Genomic DNA, 22,868 nt, shown 5'->3' with positions numbered 1-22,868 from the left:
TTTTCATGTTAACATGTTTGATAGCATGTTGGCATGTCCATGTTAGCATTCAGTAGTTACTTAGCTCTGCTCCCACATCTGATGGTCAATATTTGCCTGTAACTTGCACGCCTGAGGGCCCGTGAATCGCTGCTTGCAGCTTAAATTAATACTTTCAGCGCCATTGCCGACAATTAAAGTCAATTGAAGCCTAATTTTGATACTGACGCTTAACGCCATTGGCGACGGCCTACGGCAATTGCGCTTTTATGGCGCGTTCAATTGCTCGAGCCATAATGCTACTCACGTTAGCCAGTTAGCTAGCTGTGTTGTTAGCACAGCACTGGATCGCCCATCTTAAATCGTCGTCGCCATAATAATCCATTCTATCCATTTCTTTCAATCGCCTGTATCTCCTATTCCTTGTCCCAGATGGCATTTTGGTCAAAACAGCGTTTCTTTGACGGCACAGATATGATGATCTGGAGCTCTGCAGAGCTCCGGTCTGGCTTCAGATGGTAAACAAGGCCTGTACGCTCCGTGTAGTTTCCTAGGTTAAGACATACTGCTCATGGACCGGAAATGGCGGCTTTTCAAAATAAGAGCTCAAATTAAAAAAATGCTGGCGTGAATTAGATCCTAATTTTTCAATAAATGATAGCGGCCTAAGTGTTAAGGGACCAAGAAGTCACGAAGTGACTTTGGTCACTTATTGTTTTTGTGGGTTTTTTTCTTCTCCTTCCGCCAAAAATAGCTGTTCTGGCTGAACCATGCAGTCGGTTTTCGCGAAACTTGTCAACATGGTAGAGGGCCATGCCAAACGGTGACTATACAAAGCCCATGACGATTGGCCAAATGGTGGCGCTATAGCACTCAATTGAAAATGCAAACTTTGAACGTGCATATCTCATGAACCGTTTGATCGTTGGCAATGACACTTTGATACACATATGTGTCTCCTCATGCCGAACAACTTTCGTGTTTGTGGGAGCAGAGCTAAGTAACTACTGAATGCTAACATGGACATGCCAACATGCTAGCAAACATGTTAACATGAAACACTAAGTTATTAGAGTTAGGATTTTATAGTATTACGGTTCATTATTTAATTGCAACACAGGTAACTCCTCCCTATTTTAATATGTTCTGTATTGACATGAAGTACGGATGATGTCAGAAAACAAGCAGTGGTAGTTGGTACATTCTACATAGCTAGAATCAGGGTCACATCCCTGCGCTGCTAAATTCATCGTCACACTGTCCATTAAACAAATGAACAATTTCACTGACGCTGTTGAAAACGCTGTTGTGTCCAAAGAGGCTGTGTGGCAGGTGTCAGAATAGACAACAAAGGACCTCTAGATGGTCTTCCACCATGTCTTCACCTCCTCCTAGGACACTCTAGGACTAGACTAGAGGGTGATGTTTAAATGTCCAAATGTCAGGAAATTGCAGTGGCTCAAACCCTGTCCATATAAAGTTTACTTGTATTAATAATAACCTAACATGGTTCATATATTTTATATAGTAATTCGAATTGATTTGCCTCCTGTGTGAATAGGATGGGATAGGGTATGTGTATGCTACTGTATTTTAGTGTAAGTCATAATGGTGGTAGGCTACTTTAATTTGATTAAGTGATATTTGAAAGGTTTGTTATGACTCAATAACAATTGGCACATTTAATAATGAGCTACGGTCTACAGAATGGCCTACACAATACAGAATTTGATTGCCTGTTAAGAGTTTGCATTCAGCTAATTACTCTGAAACAGATGCCAGCGACTGCCGTTCACCACTGTCAATGTATACTGTCATTACCATTAGTTGTGGTATATTTCTGCCATAGAAAAACATACAGTTATCGTTATTGGTGTGGAGGGACAGGCCTCTACACTTTACATCAAACTTGTCATTGTGTAAAATAATCCAAAACACATGAGCATGAGCACCTCATATGGTCAGGTTACTTTTGGACGAAGCGGGGCTCGAACTGGCGGCCTTGGTCAAAGCGGGGCTTGAACTGGCGACCTTGGGGTCCATACTTCCCCTTCCCAGAAACGACAGTTTTAAACATTTCAGTGCTTTTTGAAACTATTTGCAAGATTTCGCTCCTTTTCTCTTCTTTCTTCTCTTTTTCTTCTCCCCCCTTCTTCCCCCTCCATTTTTCTTCTTCCCCCCTCTTACAGTCTAGTGTTCCCCAGCTTTAGCTCAGTCGGTAGAGCTCTCACCTTTGGACCACAGGGTCACTGGTTCAAATATTTGTGCATATTATTTGTGCTTATTGCACATCGTCTTCTTTCTTGGTCCCGCCTTATCGCTGCTTGCAGCTATATTATTATTATTACCCTGTGCTCCTACATTGTCTGAAGGAAGCCAAACAAAAGAAATGTTTACTCTTGTCGCTGTGCATGATAGTGACAATACATCCAAACTTCCCCCTTGGACAGGAGTTCCTGCTGGGTGATGCCATGCCTCAGAGTAGAGTGGCCCGGGTCAGTGTGAACCTGGACTCTCCCCTCACTCTGGGCTCCGGTGAGACACTGGGCCTGGCACCAATCATTAACTCCTCCACTCCAATGCTAATGTCCTCCAACCTTATGGTTAGTAGGCACTTTTTGCCATTTTCTTTATTTTCTTCATTTTTTTTACTTTGTTTAATTTTTTTTTTAAATCACATTTTTTTAACTGTATTTTTGTTGGGTGCTAGCCCCTCCTATATCCAGCTTTTGGTGTGTGTGTGCACAAACTTTGTCCTACACAAACGTTAAATTCCCAATGAATAGATAATTTTACGTCGTAGTGTCTGAGTAAAAAACGCTAAACCCCTTACCCCTAAACTTCTTTGCCTTTTTTTACTATTTTGAAAAAACATGTGAGCTTGTAGACTGGCCATTTTAACTATTCAAAATAGTAAAAATCACACCCGTGTGAACTGAGTGGTGCAAGGTCTTATATAGGCTGATCAGCTGTGGTCTGACGTAATGTCAGTGACCATAGTAACCATGCTCATTCTTTTGAGGGACAGGTACACAAACACACACACACGGGTACTAACAAAGCCAGTTGTTGGAGTGGTTTGCACCACTCAAAAAAAAAAAAGGCAAAGAAGTTTACGGATAAGCGGTTTAGCGGTGACGAAAATAGAGCCCAAAGGGCTCCATTTTTGTGCATGCTTTTTTTACTATTTTGATAAACATTTTTGAATAGTTCAACTAGCCAATCGACATGTTGAGAGCTTGTAGACTGGCCATTTTAACTATTCAAAAATGTTTTTCAAAATAGTAGGGATAAGGGGTTTAGCATGGACAAAAATAGAGCCAATGTTGTCTATTTTACGTCATGATGATGTGTGGAGCCTACCTACATAATTGTGATGCCACCGTATATATTGTGATGCCACCGTATATATTGTGATGTCACCGTATATATTGTGATGTCACCGTATATATTGTGATGTCACCATATATCGTCCAATTATATGAGGGAAAAAAGTGTATCCTGTGGAATTATAGGTGGCGGGGTGTAATCGTCGTCCAATCAAAGGAGAGCAAGGGGCTGCTCTCCAATCAGAGAGAGCAGTGGGGTGTAATCGTTATCCAATCAGAGGAGAGAAAAACAAGAAATGACTGAAGTCATATGATATCAGCTTGCAGCAAGTTTGTTTTTGCCCTCTATCAACCGGAATAAATAGCATAGCATTGATGGTACTCAAGTAATACAATGTGTCATCTGTTCAGGTGATAGACTTAACCTGACTCCGCCAGATGGGGGCGGTATTGATTCACAACTTCATAACACAGCCTCCATCGTTCCGGCGTTCAGAGTATGGGTTTTTATTCCGTTCAGACTATGGGTTTTATGGCTATAAGTCTCCCATTGTCTTAAAGGCAGCCAATCGTGAAAAACGTGTCCACTACAGTCGTCTTTAAGGTTGTCTTTACAGCTCTGCAAGCTGATAAAAAAGACCAATAACAATAGTCATATACAATAGTATATACAACATATACAAAAATAAACAATAACAATAAACAATATAACAATGAAGACATATGTCCTTCAGAAGGTGCAGCATGTGGAACTGGCCCTGCCTGCTGTTCTGCTGGATCTGCTCCGACACAGACTGGTGGAGGCCATGGACCAAATAACACAGGTGAAAAACGTTTAGCCTACTTTAGTAAATTAGTATTAAAATATAATGTAAATGTAAAAGATTATTAAATGTATATACTTTCAATTTGTGGGCTTAATTTTAAGTATAGGCTTATTCCAGGTAAACTTTTGAAATGTTCCAATTTAACACCTTGAGGGCCCGGACCTATTTAATCCATTAATAAAATGTGCCCATCATTTATAGCACCCGGACCACTTTTACCGGGGGACCGGAAGTTGTTGTGAATGTCTGTGTAGCAGCTAACAATAGCCACACCACTCTAGAGTCGATCGACAACAACGGGAGGTAAGAATAAATCTATCGCGACTAGCGACTGGACCGCGGAGCGCCGTCTAACACAGGATATTTTTTCATAATTAGACGGGATGATTTAGATCGCGAGTTATGAACGTTTTAAGATTTTCGTTTTCGTCCGCTAAACAGACAGGGAACATTTTCAATGACGTGTCACTGTTGTGCAACACCGAGGATTGGGCAACAAGCGCTCCTAGGCTGTGGAGCGATGCGACCGGTTTTGATATCATTAATCTCCGTCCTATGTATCAATCTCCGTCTCGGGCAACTGACCGTGAACTTGAACTTGACGGTGATCTCCGACTGGGGCCCTTAAACTGTTAACATAGTTTACACAAAGTATACCGGTACTCAAGTTAGCCTAGCATATGGCCAGACTAATATCACTGCATAGAAATGAGTCTGGAACTTCGGTGTGGAAGATATTTCCAAGGGGTGGTTACATTACAAACACATTCCAACATCACAGCAAAAATGTCTCACTTTCAGTGGGCTCTGATTTGTCACCCACGACTCTGGGGTGACTGGTGAGCTAAATATAATTCAAACTGAGGAGTGCCAGACTAATCTCCCCAAGGATTATTTTTTCCTGTGGGAGATTTGTCTGGTTTCCAGGCTAAATAAAGCAGCGTGTAGTTCACTAACATGGCAGCCAACTTATTTGACTTCATTACCCAAGAGTCTCTGCAAGCATGTCCGGCGAGGCTGGCCATCTTCGCTTTGAATGGCAGTTCTGCCTTGGTGCCTTGGCAAATGTTAAGGCACATGACTACCGTTAACTCTATCCTCACTGGCCTGTCGGCATTTGCACACGTCTTCCACTTCTCCGCTCCCTCCATTGGCTCACAGTTACAGCCCGCACATAGTACAAAGCAACCAATGGTATGGCACGCCGCACCCCATATCTTCAAAGCCTGATCCAACCCCTGCACTCAGATCAGCTAACACAAGGAAGCTATCAGAACTTTCCCTAAAACATCAGGGACAACGCTCCACACATCCTAAACTCTATCTCCCCTTTTGCTCCCGAACTGTGGAATAAACTCCCCATTGCAGTTAGAACTGCAGACTCACTCCTAATCTTCCGCCGTAATCTGAAGAGGGGGGCATACATTAGTCTGACGTACCAATAGTCTGGTTAGGGTTAGTAATGTATTACTTTATATTACTCCTTGCCAAACGTAACTACTTACTTATTACTTTACTTATTTTTTCTCTGCCCCAATAATTGCATCTTTTGTCTCACACTACACATTTATTTCCGGACGGTTTAAGGCCTGCCATCCCACATATGATAATTCACACACATGTATATAGACAAGTGAGCACCATTTGGGTATCCGCTCTAGATTCTAGATCTAGACCAGATCAGCAGCATGCAATGTAACTCCATCCCAACACAGTCTACCATTAATAAACGCTCAAGACCATTCAGAATCAAGCATTCAACCAAGCCGTGTAATGCAAAACAAATAAATGACATTCTTTAAAAAGTATCATTTCTGTGTAATGTGTTTTTGTCCGGTGGGTAACACAGGTGATGAGGGAGGAGGAGGCAGGTCACATGCTCATACAGAAACTACACAGGCTCAAGGCACTAAGTGATTTTCCTATGGATGGACCAGCAACAGGTAAGCGTGCGTGCGTGCGTGCGTGCGTGCGTGCGTGTATAACCAAACTCATAATTCAAACATCTTCAAGATTTTTAAAAAATGGTAAGAATGCAGATGTAGGCCTACAAGCTCGCAGCACAGCACGAAGTGACGCACTGTGAGCTTTGTAGGCCTATAGCCTATAGTGTAGTGTGTGTGCGTGTGTGTGTGTGTGTGTCTGTGTGTGCGTGTGTGTGCGTGTCACGTATAGGAGAGAGCCAGTACCGTGCTTTCCTGCTGCTGAAGGCAGTGCATACGGCCATGCACTTGCACAAGGCAGAGAAAGGGCGGCGGGTGAAAAGGGCAGCAGGGCAGCAGCAGGGTGACCCTGCAGGGACTTCCACACTTTGCCGACTGCACAGCCTGGACGTGGACCTCACCTCGTTTGTCGTCTCCCCGCCTTCCTACGACATCAAGAACTGCTACGGGCTGTGCTCCTTCCCCTTGCAGAACACCATCGACACCAACGGCCATGCCGTCCTCCTGAACTCTGCCATCAGCGCTGGCAAGGACGTGGGACGTACCTTGTGTTGTGTCCCTGTGAAATACAGTGGCAACGACGTGTTGGATTGGGAGCACGGCGATTTCGTTTTTAAATCCCTGTTAGTGGCAACCGAGTGTGGATGTCGCTAAATAATGGATGGATAGCTTGTTTCGACCCTACCGAATAAAAGTCCTTGCAGTGTGTCTCTCAGCAGAAACACATTTTAACCCATATTGTCATACGTTTGCCTCTACATTTACGGAGTAGGGACACTCTGTTAAATCAGTTTAATCCTGTTTCAATTATTTTGTAGCGCATGTGCAGTTGTGTAGACAAGTCTCACTCTAGTATGATGATGATTTGTTGTGATACGAAGAACTGATACTATTGTACCTTGATAGAATATGCATGTTTCAGCTTTCTTTTCCATTTTTATTCAATTTAGTAAGAAATGTAGTTAAAGCACCACTATGTTACACTTCCACAGCATGACTAAAATAACTAAGTACATTTACTTAAGTACACGTAATTTTGAGTGCAATTTTGAGTTATTTGTACTTTACTATTCGAGTAATTCCAATCTCCATTACTTTTACTTCTACTCCACTACATCTCGGATGCAAAATATTGTACTTTTACTCCACTACATTTATTTGAAAACTTGAATTACTATAGTTACTTTGTAGAGTTACTTCAGCCCTGTACAATTCGGCCATTTGAAAATAGCTGATCTACAAGCTCACAATGCATCACATCTACGGCACATTGTGAACTTGTAGATCTGCTATTTTCTAAAGATTGTATACATTTGAATACTTGAGAAAAATGAGACCTTCTGAATAATGAGTACTTTCTACTTTTGGTACATTTTTATCCCAAAAACCTTTGTACTTTTAATCAAGTACATTTTTAAATCCGGACATTAACTAGTAGTACTGTAACTGATTAGTTTGATTATTTCTACATTGCAGTATTGAGACTTTTACTTAATTAACCCATTTTGTGCGGGAACCCCTTTGTGTTTTAAACATTGTTATAATTTAGCTATTGAAAAATAGATCTACAAGCTCAGCTTGTAGTTCTGCTATTTTTGAAAAATCGTAAAAATGTGGCGCAAATCTTTGAATATATATTCTTTCAAAGTGAATGTTTTTAACTCGGGTCTAAATGGGTTACGTAAAGCATGTGAGTAATTTTTCCACCACTGATGATTCCACACACAGTAAAATATCATTGAGAGCCTAACGCTGTTGTGCAGACTTTTCTTATTTGATGGTAACTCAGAGAGGCAATTTATTGGATCGTAAACAATACTGTATGAGCTCAGCAAGGTTATAATAGTTTTTGACTTTTCTAATTCGGTTAGTTTTAATTACTTTTTAAGAGTTGGTTTGCTAGTTTTTATTCGTTTTTATTTAACGCTTAGTTTTGTTGTTAGTTTATTTCATACTTTGGCTTATTTGCCAGGTGCAGGATTCAAAAGTCAGAGTTAGTAGGCCTATTAATTATGTAATAACTCAACAAAGGATACCATTTAAGAAATATATTCAGTTACCGTTGGTAAGTCCTAGTGGACACCATACTGACTTGGATAAAGTGAGTGAAGGGCCACACATTGGACTATTGAATACTATTCATACTAAAACTGCATGAATTTGATAAGACACGGCAGACTACTTTATAAACAGCATCAACTATTTAATTACATTTACTAAAAACATAGAGCTGATCTACAAGCTCAAGTTGTTGTGAGCTTGTAGATCTGCTATATTTGGTGAAGAGACTTGGGGCTATAGGCTATCTTGCCACCCCTTATATTACTCCTTATCCATAAACATGCACTATGGTTACATTTGTACACTCAGGACAGTTATCGGGGTCTGTGGCCTCTAATGCATACCAAACCTGGGTCCTTTAAATATTGGTTCCCAACCTTGTCATACTGACGTACCACCTCAGAAAATATTTGGCTCTGTCTCCAAGTACCTCCATAATAACTGCCTTTTGTTGTTCCATTCCTAAGCCAATGATGCTGCTGCTCTGACAAAACTCTGTTTCACTAATCAGCACAACTGATGATATTTCTAATGTGATTAACCCGTTCTCCAATCTTCTATTAACGGCTAGGTGTGCTGTCCGTGCTCATTTCAGCACGGCTGGATAGCCTATTTCAACCAATTGCTTGGTCAGAAGAACTACAACTACACTTTTTTGGGCGCCTCCTCTTTGTACCACCAGAGGGGGCTCAAGTACCACCAGTGGCTGCTTTAAATGAACAGAAGCTAGACCATCCAACTTTCTTGTATGTTCTTGCGGTGGCGAAAATGCATATAACACTATGGTATTGATAAATGTAATGAAGCCTATTAGTAGTAGCTGATACTTAACACTCTAATTACCACCTGTTCTTCACTGACAAACTCATTAGAGACTGCCGACTCATGTAAACCTATTTCAAACTGTGTGAGTCAACTATAGAATAGAGTCCATGTAAGGAATGACCATCTCTTGTTACTTTCTGTACTCCTGACAGTATAAAAGATGCGTGGGACATGTGTGTAGGGGGGTGCTGGGGGGAGCTCTGGAGGGAGACACTAGTCTCTCTCCGGTGTGATGACATATACAATAAAGGAATGGAGTTTGAATCCTGACGGTTGAGTCCTGCATCTTCTTAATTTGTTTACTTACTTATAGTAACATTGAACTTTCTTTGGCTTCTGCCACTTGAATTTGTTTGATTGAATGACAATCAAAAAGGGCCTGTCAGCTCAAACCCACAGTGCAATATTTTTATTTCAAGAGTGTTGCTGTGCACAAACGTCGGTAGCATTACAAATTAAATTAAAAAAAACCCTACCTATTCCATTTTATTTCCCATCCCAAGTGCATTTGTCTTATATGTACCGCCAGCTCTGCTAATCCAATGCCCCCTCAGGTACATATTTGAACTATTTTCAGCAATAAGTTATTTCGGTGAGTAGATCTTGTTGAGCTGGTCATTTTGAAAGTAGCTCTCAAGTAAGTGTGATCACCCCTGATGTAGGCTAATAAAGGTGGTATCAGTCATTCAGTGGGGGATCCCCTGGAACACCCTCAACAACCCCTGTAGTGTACAGTATGGGCTGCCTATCACAAGTGGCATTATGTGAGGGTCAAATGTATTCTCCTTGGCAGGCCTTTGAAAACATATTATATGGCACCATCTTCTGGCAGAACCGAGAACAAGGGAATGCCTTGCATACAAAATGGCACAACACCCGGCTGTTAATTGTCCATTTGCACATAGATATTAAAAAAAATAGATGCCTCATTGGCCGCTGCAGTTCGTTGGAGCCACGCTATGTCACGCTGCCACTCAAGTGACTACTGGCCGATCACAGCGCATCTTTTCTGGGACTTATCAGACCCGAACATGCGCTCTGTGACGCACGCTCATGCTTCCGCGGTGCTTCGCAGGGAATCTCGGGAAAATCTTGCCCTCCCTTGAGCACATACGCTCCAGATCCAGAAGGGGCGGGGCGTCTACCTTTATATGTCTATTGTCTATGCATTTGCAGACCTCAGCCATCTTGCCATCAGAGTTTGGAAGCACTCGTTTTCAGTAAAGCATACGGCCAGGACTGGACTGAGAGAAAAGATTTTGTGTGATTTGGCCCAGGCCCCAGACTGGCCCACCACAAACAGCGTGCAGATAGGCGTAAACCAAATCAGGCCGGGAGATGAATACATCAGCCAGGCCCACCCACACGTGCGTAGCAGCGCACACTTTTTTTATTTATTAATTATTGTGATTCAATTCATATTTTTGCGCCCCTGTGAATGTAATGTTGATCATTTGATCATTATTACTAATAATAGGCCTAATGATCAAATGAAACAGACAAAGCTGGTCACCAAAACAACAAGCATATAGATGGCTGCAACGGTACCAGTACAGCACAACTACACTGACAAACTGACTGTATAAGTCAAAGAGTGCATAGAAAATGTATCATAAATCATTCATTATCATTGGCACAGAATCAGATTATTTGCAGCAATTCATTATCCAGAGTTGAGCAATGCACAGTACTGTGTATGTGTGCACTGCACTGTAGCCTAGCAGCCTCTTAACTGTAACAATTAAAAAATAAAATAGTAGCAGCACATCATTAATATATATTGTATTTGACCATCTCTAGGCCTCTAGAGATGGTCCCTATATTCCTAGGTTGGATTATACAGTATACACAGTAGGCTATTTGTTGACTAGTGGGAGACAAACAGTACAGTAGCCTACCACAACAAAACACACTGCAGCAGATAGCAAAATAAATCTACAATGTTGAATAGGCCTAAATCTTTTTTTGACAACCAACTATGCCAAGATTGAAATTGTTGAAAATGTTGTAGCTACAGTAGGCCTATAAGAAAATAAATTCATGTAATCTGGTGTTCATGTAAAGGTCTAGCCATGGTTCACATGATGGCGCAACTGCCTCCTGTTTTACGCGATCGCTACATTTACAGTCCAAACGTGTATATAAACATTCCGATTTCAAATATAAAGTACTCGCCACATGTACCACGGGTGTTAGAAATGTGCTGCTACAGCGATTAACATCGCTGCATCCCGCGTTGTTTAATAAAAAGCATTTTTATCCGAGCTGTTTTTTTGCCATTGGCTTTCAACTACGCGCCCCTATCGGTCGGGAGGAGTGTGCCACTCGGTCGGTGTGTGTTATTTCTAAGGCTCTGGGCACGCTGACCGCACTCACTGCCAATACAGACTAATAGGCGAGTGCGCTCCCGGTGTGCAACTTTGTATTTCCCAAACGAACCCCGTTTGAGAAAAGTAGCCGGGGCGCTCGGATAAAAATGCTTTTTATTAAACAACGCGGGATGCAGCAATGCTAATCGCTGTACCAGCAACTTTCTAACACCCGTGGGACAAATTGGGAGTACTTTATATTTGAAAACGGAATGTTTATATACACGTTTGGACTTTAAATGTAGCGATCGCGTAAAACAGGCTGCAGTTGCGTCAATCATGACAGTCATGTTTCAAGGCTAGTAAAGGTCTAACTGTACAACATGGAACAACGTGTAATTATAATTTATAGCCTAGCAATACTAAACTATCAATAATTTATGTATCTGGCATCTCATGCTCCCAATCCAGTATGTTGAAGATGAAGAACCAGCACGAACCAACTTCAAACCAGTGTTTCATAAACTTACTTGGCTACATTTTGCCCCCTTCCTCCTCCTCATGGGCCTTTCTTTTTTTCCCCCTCTCTCGTTCAGAGCTTTCCTCTTTTTCTTTGTGGGAATTGGGTTGGTGTTGGGATTTGGATCCATATTTAACGTTAGTTTAGTTTTACTTTGTGTTTTGTCGAAATTAATCAATCCATAGGCTTCTTTCTCTCTTTCCTCTCGTCCACACGTTGTGTTGTGGTGCGCTGGTGAATGGGCGGGCCAGAACAGTACAAGCTGTGCCAAATCAACCAATCGCGCGTATTGATTTCTCCGGAAAAAAACGTTGATAGACCCTCACTTTGACCAATCCCCAGCAGAAAAGGCACGTTGCTTTACTTGCAAGGAAAGAAAGTAGCTCATAACTGTTGTCAGTGGATTTCATGAAACAAACATTTTGAGGATAGAAAGACGATAATTCAAGCTTTTCGTACAGTTGCAATGTTGGTGAGTTTGACGTTGTGTAAATACAATCAGATAGGACTTTTCTGTTTGTTTGGATGAATGGGCTGTCAATGGGAAGTTGTATACCTTGTTAGCACCCTGCCATTAACTTATATGATTAATGGCCGCGGCACCATGGGACCTCGACACATCAGAGGCAATCTGAGAACCCATTGTCAAAAAAGAAAGGGAAAACAGCACTCTCTTTTCCTTAATTGAATTTAACAGTCCGTCTCGAGTAATCTCTCAAGAACAGATTCTGTGCTATGCTACCAAATCAGTCAGCCAGGCCATTCAATGTCTATAGGAATGAAAACACGGCACACCACAGGAAGTGGAGGGCTGAGGCCGGGCCAACATCCTGGGGAGAGATGTTTTGCACTCCGTCCGTCCGTCCGTCCGTCCGTCCGTCCGTCCGTGTGTGTGCGCCCGTCCGTCCGTCCGTCCATCTGTGTACAGCTAATCTCCGGCACTGCTAACCCGGTCGATGCCACATTTTGCACACACACTCCCTGGATGCCAACGATGAACCTCTGTCCCACATTTTCCAGAACGGCCTGTTATAGCGCCACCAGGAGGCCGACTTTGGTAAAACAGTACACAGTATCTCTATAGTCATGTGTTCAAGACGGAACTGTCCAGTATTTCATATTCCATCCTAATTAAGGCTACCATTGGCTTTCAAAGTTTGCAGGATTGGCCCGTTTTGAACAAAAAGCCTCAAATCATGAACGCAGTGTGCAATTTACGTGAAATCTTTCACAGACTTTCCAGGCTACTAGGCTGAGGAATATATCCCACCCTTTTCACATTGACCTGTTATAGTGCCACCAACAGGTGGATTTTTGCAAAACACATTTTTGGAACAAAATACCTCTCAAATCATCCAATTGCCATCCAAGGCGTAAGAAGAAATGGCATCGTATGTAGATTGCCTACTTTTCACATTGGCCTATTATAGCGCCACCAGGAGGGAGGCCACAACCTGACCTGGCCTGGTGGAGACCTGTGCCCCGGTGCGGGGCACTTTTTCAAGTTTGATTTTTGAGTGGTGTAAACCACTCCTACAACTGGCTTTGTTAGTGCAGAAAAAATGAGCATGGTTGCTATGTTCACCCTGTTCACCCGGGTGTGATTTCATTATTGAGTGGTGTAAACCACTCCTACAACTGGCTTTGTTAGTCTGTGCAGAAAAAATGAGCATGGTTGCTATGTTCACCCGGGTGTGATTTCATTACGTCAGGCATGATTTCATTACGTCAGACAGGCTATATAAGACCTTACATCACTCAGTTCACACGGGTGTGATTTTTGTATCATTCCCTAAAAAATAACAGTTTTGGACATAAAAAGGTTTCAGACCGACAGCGACTATTATGCATATATATCACTGTAATATTTGGAGTGCATTGAAAGCAAAAATCACACCCGTGTGAAGTGAGGGGCGCTAATATATTACAGTTTTTCACGATTGTTAACACACGTTTTTCACAACCTAACCGCATTCTCAAAACTGCACACACAAAACTGAAAACCTCACACAAAATGCTAAACGCTGACACTCCTTGATGACTCTTTACCATCAAATCTCTTAACTGTTCCCAAAATGGAACTCGTGCTTTAATTTGGTACACACAACTAAGCATTTGCTGCACACTATACCAAGCATTTACAGCACAATGAAGTGAAACATTTAAAACACAATCATAGAAATTGAACACACATGAATGACAATGACTCTGGAGAATGAGCCATTTCTCCTTTTATAAAATGACTCTGTGAAGGTCTACTTTTTCATAGTCAAACATAAAACAGCACACAAATATGCAGCCAAAACAATGTTTTTACTGTAAACCAGCCTGCTCCCCCCCCCCCCCCCCCAATCATGCCTCCGGTTCCTGTCTGGCCAGAGGGCCTCATGTTCTAATGATGCCAGCAACTGTGTATAGTGGCTGAGAGTGGGTTGGACCCTCTGGCTCATGGTCAAACCATGATTGAGCACATGGTCAACCACAGTTGCCCGAATGTCTTTAGATATGACTGTTCTTCTTCTTTCTCCTCTTCCTCCTTCTCCTCTCCCTCTTCTCCCTCCTCCTCCTCCTCCTCCTCCTCCTCCTCCTCATCTCACTCTTACCCCTCTCCTTCTCTGGTTGTCGATCTCTTCAAGGTTCTCCATTGTTCACCAAACAAAACAGGTACAAGGTTGCGCAAATTGTGCCAAGTTTTCGATTTTTGTGTGTTAACAATCGTGAAAAACTGTAAAGTCTAACTCATGTTGATTAGGTAATGTAATGATGTAAAACAAACGGTACAAACATTAAACGCCATTAACAATAATGACACATTATGACGTAAAGTTTCCCTTCATTGTCAATGCGTTTACAAAAAAATCATTGAACTAAAGACAAACATTAAACCTGTGTATAGGAGGGCCTCAACAAAACATCTGCAGGTTTTAAAATGACGGGTGAAATAGATACCCCCTGCCCTGTTGGCAAACATCGATGCTCCATGCCCAGTTGGCACGCATACACACACATTGATGTCCATTTCTCGGCTGGCATGCAGACACACGGACAGGAGGATTAAAGAGCTAAGACTAATGGCGGACAGGCTTTAGCACACAGCATGTAAGCTCCATGGCTTGATGGGGGCTTATAATTCTGTTTTGGTCGGCCCCCAGTGACAGATTAGCAGAGCTGAGCTGCAGCTTGGCCAGGGGCCCCGATACGAAGAGCATCGATGGATGGATGGATGGATGGATTGGACCACCGTCAGTCATGCAGCATGGCAGTGGTGGAAAAAGTTGTCAAAATGTTTTACTTAATCCATTTTGACCTGAGATCAGATTCTAAAAAATGTCTTCTACATCCTGACAGTTTTTCTGAAAAAGCTATGTTTCTATGTCAGTCGATTTTTCAAAAATAGCAGACCTACAAGCTCGTAGCGCGCCACTCGGTGGCGCGCTACGAGCTTGTAGATCTGCTATTTTTCAATAGCTAAAGCATAACATAATGCTAACACCAAAAGGGGTTCCCGCCCAAAATGGGTGTTAAGTAAAAGTATCAATTCCACAATGTAGAAATACGCCATTAAAATATACTTCAAGTACTCATCACGCAGAAAAAGCTTTCAAAATGTATAAAAACATTTAGAAAATAGCAGATTGTTGTGATAACTGCAGTCGAGTAAAAAGTTAAATATTTGCCTCTGAGATGTAGTGGAGTAAAAGTAAAAGCATTGACATTTGGATAGTAAAGTAAAATAAATCATACGTGAGTGCATGTATTTAGTTCCTTTACTCCCACTGGCAGCTGGGCTTTGCTGGATTCCTCTCATGGAGGAGTACATGATATGGTCCGGTTCGGTTGTCACTGGACCGGCATGCTCATTCTCAGGCCAAACGGACACACCATGTGATGCAATCACACAAACGGTGCATGGATTTTAATGAAACAAATGCAGTTTGAATTGAAAGAGGATAATTCAAGCTTTCCCTTCAGCTGCAATGTTGGTGAGTTTAATGTTGTTTATTACAAGCAGATTGTTGAGATCGGAAATGCATTTTGGATCAACGGGATGTGAACCTCTGTCTTTAACCCATTCTGGGCGGGAACCCCTTTTGGTGTTAGCATTATGTTATGCTTTAGCTATTGAAAAATAGCAGATCTACAAGCTCATAGCGCGCGCTACGAGCTTGTAGGTCTGCTATTTTTGAAAAGTCGAAGAACGACTGACATAGAAACATAGCTTTTTCAGAAAACTGTCAGGATGTAGAAGACATTTTTAGAAAAATGGGTTAATGGAGAACTGGCTATATGAGTTGTACAGCTGAAGGGAGGATGGAGATTGTCCGATTGTCTAGTATTATAAGTGTAGGAAGCATATTTGAATTTGGTAAGTTAAAGTGCATTTATTGATGATTGAAACAGACATTGCCATGCTGGCTTGTGGTGGACATTTTTGCCAAAATTCAATTTTTGCCACGGACAAAATATTAGCCTACCAGAAACACAGAGTTGGCCCTGAGTTGCCATAACAGGTCTGTAACTCTGAGAGTGTATGGAACCAAATTGACCTGTAAGAGTCCATTTGGTTACATTTGTACACTCAGTTAAGGCTCCTTGCAAATTAAACATTTGAGAACCACTAGCCTACTAGATATATCAATCAGAACCAAACATTGTAGATCTTCTATTTTCCAAAAATCAAGTAATCCAGTAAGTCATCAAATAAAAAGGCAATGCATTGCTCAAAAAGGGGGAAATAAAGTGTATTCCTCACCCAACCTTCAACTCAGGATTCCGGAGGCCACAGCACTTTGTCCAAAAGCTCTGAATTGATGCAGAGCTCAGAAAATGCTCCTTGACCAAACCTTTCTTCTTCAGATCTAAAATCGTTCCAGCCACTACCCTGTGGTTTATCAATTCATGATTATGGTTTAGTATTGGCCTTAAAAGAGAGTCTTTGACAAACAAACACTCTTTTTGTTACCTAAAATGGAACCTCTTGGTCGGCGTGGCCGCCTCACTTCCTGCACTTTTATAGCTGTTCCTGCGGTACCTCACTTCCTGGAATTGTTGCATTTTCCCCACAGCTCCCCCTATGATCAATTTCAAACCTTGTCAACAGAAAATTAATGACCATGGTCATTAATTATACAAAACAAAACATATTTTCCGTACACTACATTTCGGCGATAAATATTCAACCATATTTTAACCAATAATATCCCCTTGTACCCCAGTATGTTATGTCATTTTCTTTCAATACTCATACCAGGACAGGAAATACATGTCTTTACACATTTATGTGGCAGTGTCACAGTTGGAGTCCTAAATCAGTGTCGTATATATTCTGCATAAAACCTGGAGATTTGACATTCAGTAATTCATGGATCTTATGATCATGGTGTGTTAAAAAAAAATCACACCTGTGTGAAGTAAGTGGTGCAACTCCATGTGGGGGTCCCACAGGAATGCACCCAGGGTGCCGGCCCGATTCCGGCGAGCCGCCCGGCGTCCGAAACGGTTGAGAAATGACAGAGTTACCGTGTGGGGGTCCCTCTACTGTACCCTCTACTGTACTGTAACTGTACTATACTGGCACACCCAAAATCACCATATATACAGTTAATATGTGCATGTGTGTTTGTGTGTGTGTTAGGTTGCGCAGGTGGTGAAAAACAACCATGCTGTTTTCGTGCTCAGACGCACCCAGCCAGCCAGCCAGCCAGCAACATAGTCACTTAAGGAAGTGGTTGCACCACTTAAAAAGAAAATAGAAAAGAAAAAAAGGGCATGGGCAAGACCAAGTCTTTGCGACATCAATATGTCTGTGTACTGTACGGACATATTGATGAGCCCTGAACAGTACTGTAGTCTGTACGGTGTTCATTTCATAGATGAAACAGAGGAGCAGAACTTGAGTAAGGTACTGGGGTTACTACTACTGTATAACAATAACTATACCAACTACTGGAACCCAGAGTAACAATGTCCATCTGGCAGTTCTTCACAGGGCTGGTTGTTCCCTATTGTGTATCGTATGTATAGATTGCCTACGTATATTTATAAAGATTGCCTACGTAGATTAAAAAAAACCTGAGCTTGAATAATTAATGAATAAATAATTAATTTAATAATTAATAATTATTCTGTGTCTGCATGCGGCTGTCAGGTAGATGGCAGGGTTAACGCTCTGGGCTCTTCAAGCAGAAAATAATTGTGCCACAACGACCTCCAAAATTATGTATTTGACCACGTAGCCCAATCTGAAAATGTCTTGTGCCAGGGATCCCCAGAAGACAATTATCCAAAATGTGTTTCTATATAGCTAAAAAAAATCTAAATGACATGGATGCTTTCCCGGTTTTAATGTGATAGGTAAAAAAAGAGAGAAAGGTATATAGGGGAAAAAAGGCGGGGATCTAGTATACAGTATAGAGCCCAAAAAACATAATCAACATTACACCACTATAGACATCACAGTGTAAAAAAATAAGGCGGTGAACTTAAAAAAGGTCCAGGGCAGTTCAGTTCAATAGAAAATCTTTTATTAATCCATAGCAAGGAGTTTAAAAAACGCACAGGTGACCAATGCGTTTTGGCCCGGAGGCCTTTATCAGGGTCCCCTAGTATTGACAGTGTCACACGTCATAGTGCCCACAATCATCTTCACATGACATCACTTAAACAGAATTCACCTTAAATTACTTATTTTGTATCCATTACACATGCCATGAAGCTGCTCAGTAGGAGTTTGAGTCTCCTATACCATTTAGGCCTGACGTCGAAATTTAAAAAAAAAAGTCTCCTAAATCCTCCAGTTTTCTGAAATAAATATTTTCACGATTTTTCAAAAATAGCAGACCTACAAGCTCGTAGCGCGCCACTCGGTGGCGCGCTATGAGCTTGTAGATCTGCTATTTTTCAATAGCTAAATTATAACATGTTTAAACACAAAGGGGTTCCCGCCCAAAATGGGTTAAACCAGAGAGGCCATCAAATGATTGGCTTAGAGATGCGACAAAAACAAATCTCCATTCATTCAAGGCTTCATGGCATGTGTAATTGATAGAAAATATGTCATTTTTTGAGGTGAACTACTCCTTTAACCCATGCGTGATTACACATTATACAGTAACATACCAAATAGAAAACTGAACAATAAAATACAATACATCAGGTTGGAACACAGAACCCAAATGGGAAATTAAATAGGATCCACATAGCATCAATTGCATGACAACATACTGGCTGAGTAGCCCGTTATTAGTGAAATGGGGAGACGTCAATGCCATCATTAATACCAGGGATTAAGGGAATGTTGTCACTTTAAGCTTGATTATCAAAAAAGAACCTTAAAGGGAAACTACCGGTAGGTACATTTATCTTTAGCCTATTCTTTAAATATATGTATATAAATATTTTTAGCCCTCATTTCCCTCTACCAGCCACTATATTATTGTGCTGGGGCATTTCCTTGCAGAAAGACACATATCACTCTGGCTGGATTTTGGTTTTGTTCCACTGTTTATGTTCACATTTCCACTGTTTATGTTGACATTCATCCCGTGCAGTGACGTGCTATTCTGTGAAGGGAGGGCTGAGCTCTTAATTGATCCCTTTGAACTTCAAAAAGGGGTTGTGCACTGAGAAGTGTTCTGTGCTGCGACATACCAAAGCCTACACGGGTTGTGCAGTCAACGCGCTGTGATTGGCCAGTCGCTGTGATTGACAGCCTAAACCTAACCTTAACCTCAGTAAAACTATACCTAAACCTAACCCTAACCTCAGTAAACTTAACTTGCCTGGGGGCGTGGTTATAAGCACAACCCGTGTAGGAATTAGTATGTCGCTTCTGTGCTAGTTAGTGATCTCTCCGTTTGATTCCCGTCAGAGAGAGGAGGGGGGGAGTGTGTTTCTACACACATACACACACACACAGACTTGCCTATAGTATCCCTTTAATAACCATGATTATTTGGAGTTGTGTGTCCAGCTTGTAGTGTTCTGTGACGGGGTAGTTGGGATTCCCAATCGGCACTGCACATTTATGCTCACCATATCTGTCTCTAAGTCTTAGTGTGTCCAATGTAAAAGCAATCTCATCCGGAAAACAGTCTGGCTGGCTTGCGAGTAGGGATGTCCCGATACACTTTTGTTTTCCGATCCGATCCCGATACCACAGTTTCTGTGTTAGCCGATACCGATACCGAATACCGATACCAGAGAATATTTATAACAATACAAAAAGATCTTATTTTGAAGTCCACCGACCGGGAATAGTGTTCTTAGCTATATATCTGGTGTTGTGTTTATAGCAGACTCCTCACTCAAATGTGCACTTGCAGTTTGGGCAACTCCAAAGCAAACTCCACGTCCACATGCCCCACCATTTTATTTACCTGCCATAGTGTCAACCCCTTACCCCTTGTGACAGATCACTGGTTAGACTGGCAATCACCGATACGACCAAATAAGGGCCGATCCGATACTTTTCCGATACCGATACAGTATCGGGACATCTCTACTTGCGAGACTAGATAGCTCCTCACAAACTTGCCCTTTTTGAGTGGGGGCAAGCCTGAAAAAAGCCAAGGAATCAGGAAATGCAGGTTTTAAATCAGGATCACTCTGTATAAGACACCAATTATTTTTTTATTAATATGCTTGATATCATGGGCCAATGTACTGTACTGGGTTGTAAAACAAATCTCTCTTCTATAACCCCTTATTAGTCAAAGTCATTCCGAGTCACATATTCTCCGTATAGTCTCTGATGCGGTCCAAAGGGTATGTTGGAGATGAGACAAGAGGGATGGAAGCTGTCGGTCCACAGAATAGTATTATTACTTTTTTTATACTGCCATTGGCATTCTTTGATATCCTATAAAAATTAATGTCTGCTTTGCTATATTCCAAGGTCAGTCTGAGATTATCGGTTGAGTTGATGAATCGATGAGTAGAATTGTTCCTCCCATAGGCCCAAGAGGAGTCCTGCATAGCTGCATGGGGGCACAGGCTCCCTCCGTCCATGATGGGCGTCCCCTTCTCTTGTCTGTAAAGTTGATCCTGAAATAGAAAGACATGTTTCTGGGTGTGCATTCTGCCAATGACACAATTAAGTCACTAGGGGGCAGCATGCAGTCCAAATCTTTGCTGTAAAAATACCAAAAACATGGCATGGATGCACCTGGGATGGGATGTATTCCTCAGTGATGTATCCCAAGGTCATCAGGGTTTCGGGTCTCTCGAACATCATACCCCTAACTAGGCATGCCACGGTATGAGAATTTACAGTACGGTACGGTGCCGGTATTCCACAGTATTTATATTAACCCCCCCACCCACACCTATGTCTAGTGACTACTCCCATCTCCTTATAAACCCTTCTTTGGTCCCCAACCTGTAGGCCTACATATCTTATTTTTTTATTTTGACCTTTTGTGATATTTTGAATTTTGTTGTTATTTTTCATGTCATGATTATGAATTGATTACCCAGGACCTGAATGGAAACAAGACTGCAAGGACTGTTTTCAGTGATCCCTTTGGACATGTGTTTGACTGTACCCTGTACTGATTACATTTCTGCCAATAAAGTATTCAATCAATGAATCAATAGCTATTCCCCACTGTATTACACTGTACTATGGCTCCCCCTAATGGCCGTTTATGGTACGTGTACCCTGCACGCTGCAGCATAGCTAGTGTGCAATCTGCGCATGCTCATAACTCTGTGTGCCTCCATGTTGACAGTTCACACTTAGTTAGTACATATGGAAAATACAATTGGATCTGGGTGTCTTTCAGCAACACTAACTCAAAGGTAGGAAGCAACTTTTCAATCTACTGCAGCTGTGTGGTGAAAATAAATGTTTTGCCTTAGTCTGCGAGTGGAGTTGCACTGCATATGCACAGCATGCGTCGCCCACCGACGCTGTATTCAAATACCGTAAGCTCGGATATCTGACGGTATCAACACCGTGGCTGTTACTGTCGCGGTATTACCGAAATTCGGTATACCGTGGCATGCCTACCCCTCACTCAGGTGACCCAGCCGGGGTGATCAAGTCCCGACTTACGTCCCAGTAGCTACCCTCAATCAGTCCCATTAGGGAGAAACCAGGGCCACACAATCCTTTGCTCCGGAACTACTCTGCCAGGACTGGGAGAACCAGATTATGGCGCGTGGAAGGACTAGGCTCTGTGGGTTGACTCCTGTCCGGGCCCCTCCTACGTCTCACCAGGCCCAGGACCTGTGCGTTTCACCAGACTCCCAGCACCAGGCACTTCATTCTGGAGTGGTGGATTATAATGGCCCTCCTAAAGGCCTCACCAAGGGTTTTTGGGCTTCCTCCTCACGGAGGACACAGGCTGGGGCGCTAACCCATACTGCTCACCCGGGTGCCGTCTACATTCGGAAACTATAACAAAAAACATGGCATGGATGCACCTGGGACGTATCCTCAGTGATGTATCCAAAGGTCATCAGGGTTACGGGTCTCTCGAACATCATACCCCTCACTCAGGTGACCCAGCCGGGGTGATCAAGTCCCGACTTACGTCCCAGTAGCTATAGTGTAGCTATAGCTACAAGTAGTTTGTTTAAGCTCATTCATAAATGAACAATCAGGATTTTACAGTGCAAGATCAGAGGCATGCATGCATGGGAGAAATGGACAGAGCATCTGTGGCTCAGTTGACACGGCAGAAAGATATATGGGCGTCATGGTTTGTACATCCTGGGCCCTCAAAGCATTACTAGTTCCACTTCAGTTTCCATTGAGTTGCATAAAATATTTGCAAAATACATTCCCCACTTTGAAAACTTTGAATAAATTATTGCCGTGCACGTTGTCTTGGTAAATTGTTTAATATACTATCAGCCATATTAAAATTACTGTATATGCATCCATGTGCCGCACTTGTACATCTATTTTCGAGCATTGACAAATCTTGAAAGTGTAAGAACTACTGATTTAGGCATTTGTATAATTAAAGGACAACTTTAGTTTTTTTCAACCAAGTTTTAGGTTGTTATTTAGTTGCTTTCTTTAGTTTTAACGATTTATCTATTTTTGACAGGGGGGCGGGGGCTAA

At 42.0% G+C, this 22,868-nt stretch overlaps 2 protein-coding genes across 2 annotated transcripts in view; both read right to left on the bottom strand.

Annotated features, from left to right (window-relative positions):
* LOC306914206 (palmitoyltransferase ZDHHC3-A-like) overlaps window positions 1-6,365 on the bottom strand; it is a 48,523-nt gene extending 42,158 nt beyond the window's left edge. The window contains exon 1 of the mRNA XM_079491187.1: window positions 6,325-6,365. The gene's annotated coding sequence lies outside the window, so the exon portion shown is untranslated. The remainder of the gene's footprint in view (window positions 1-6,324) is intronic.
* Window positions 6,366-18,485: 12,120 nt separating this feature from the next.
* The window catches only part of LOC306914201 (netrin receptor UNC5D-like), a 204,154-nt gene continuing 199,771 nt past the window's right edge, over window positions 18,486-22,868 (bottom strand). Inside the window, exon 14 of the mRNA XM_079491180.1 lies at window positions 18,486-20,838. The gene's annotated coding sequence lies outside the window, so the exon portion shown is untranslated. The remainder of the gene's footprint in view (window positions 20,839-22,868) is intronic.

This window comes from Electrona antarctica (assembly GCF_951216825.1).
Source record: "Electrona antarctica genome assembly, chromosome: 21".
Classification (NCBI taxonomy): domain Eukaryota; kingdom Metazoa; phylum Chordata; class Actinopteri; order Myctophiformes; family Myctophidae; genus Electrona; species Electrona antarctica.
Note: the sequence above shows the minus strand (reverse complement) of the source record. Positions and strands in the feature narration are given on the sequence as shown.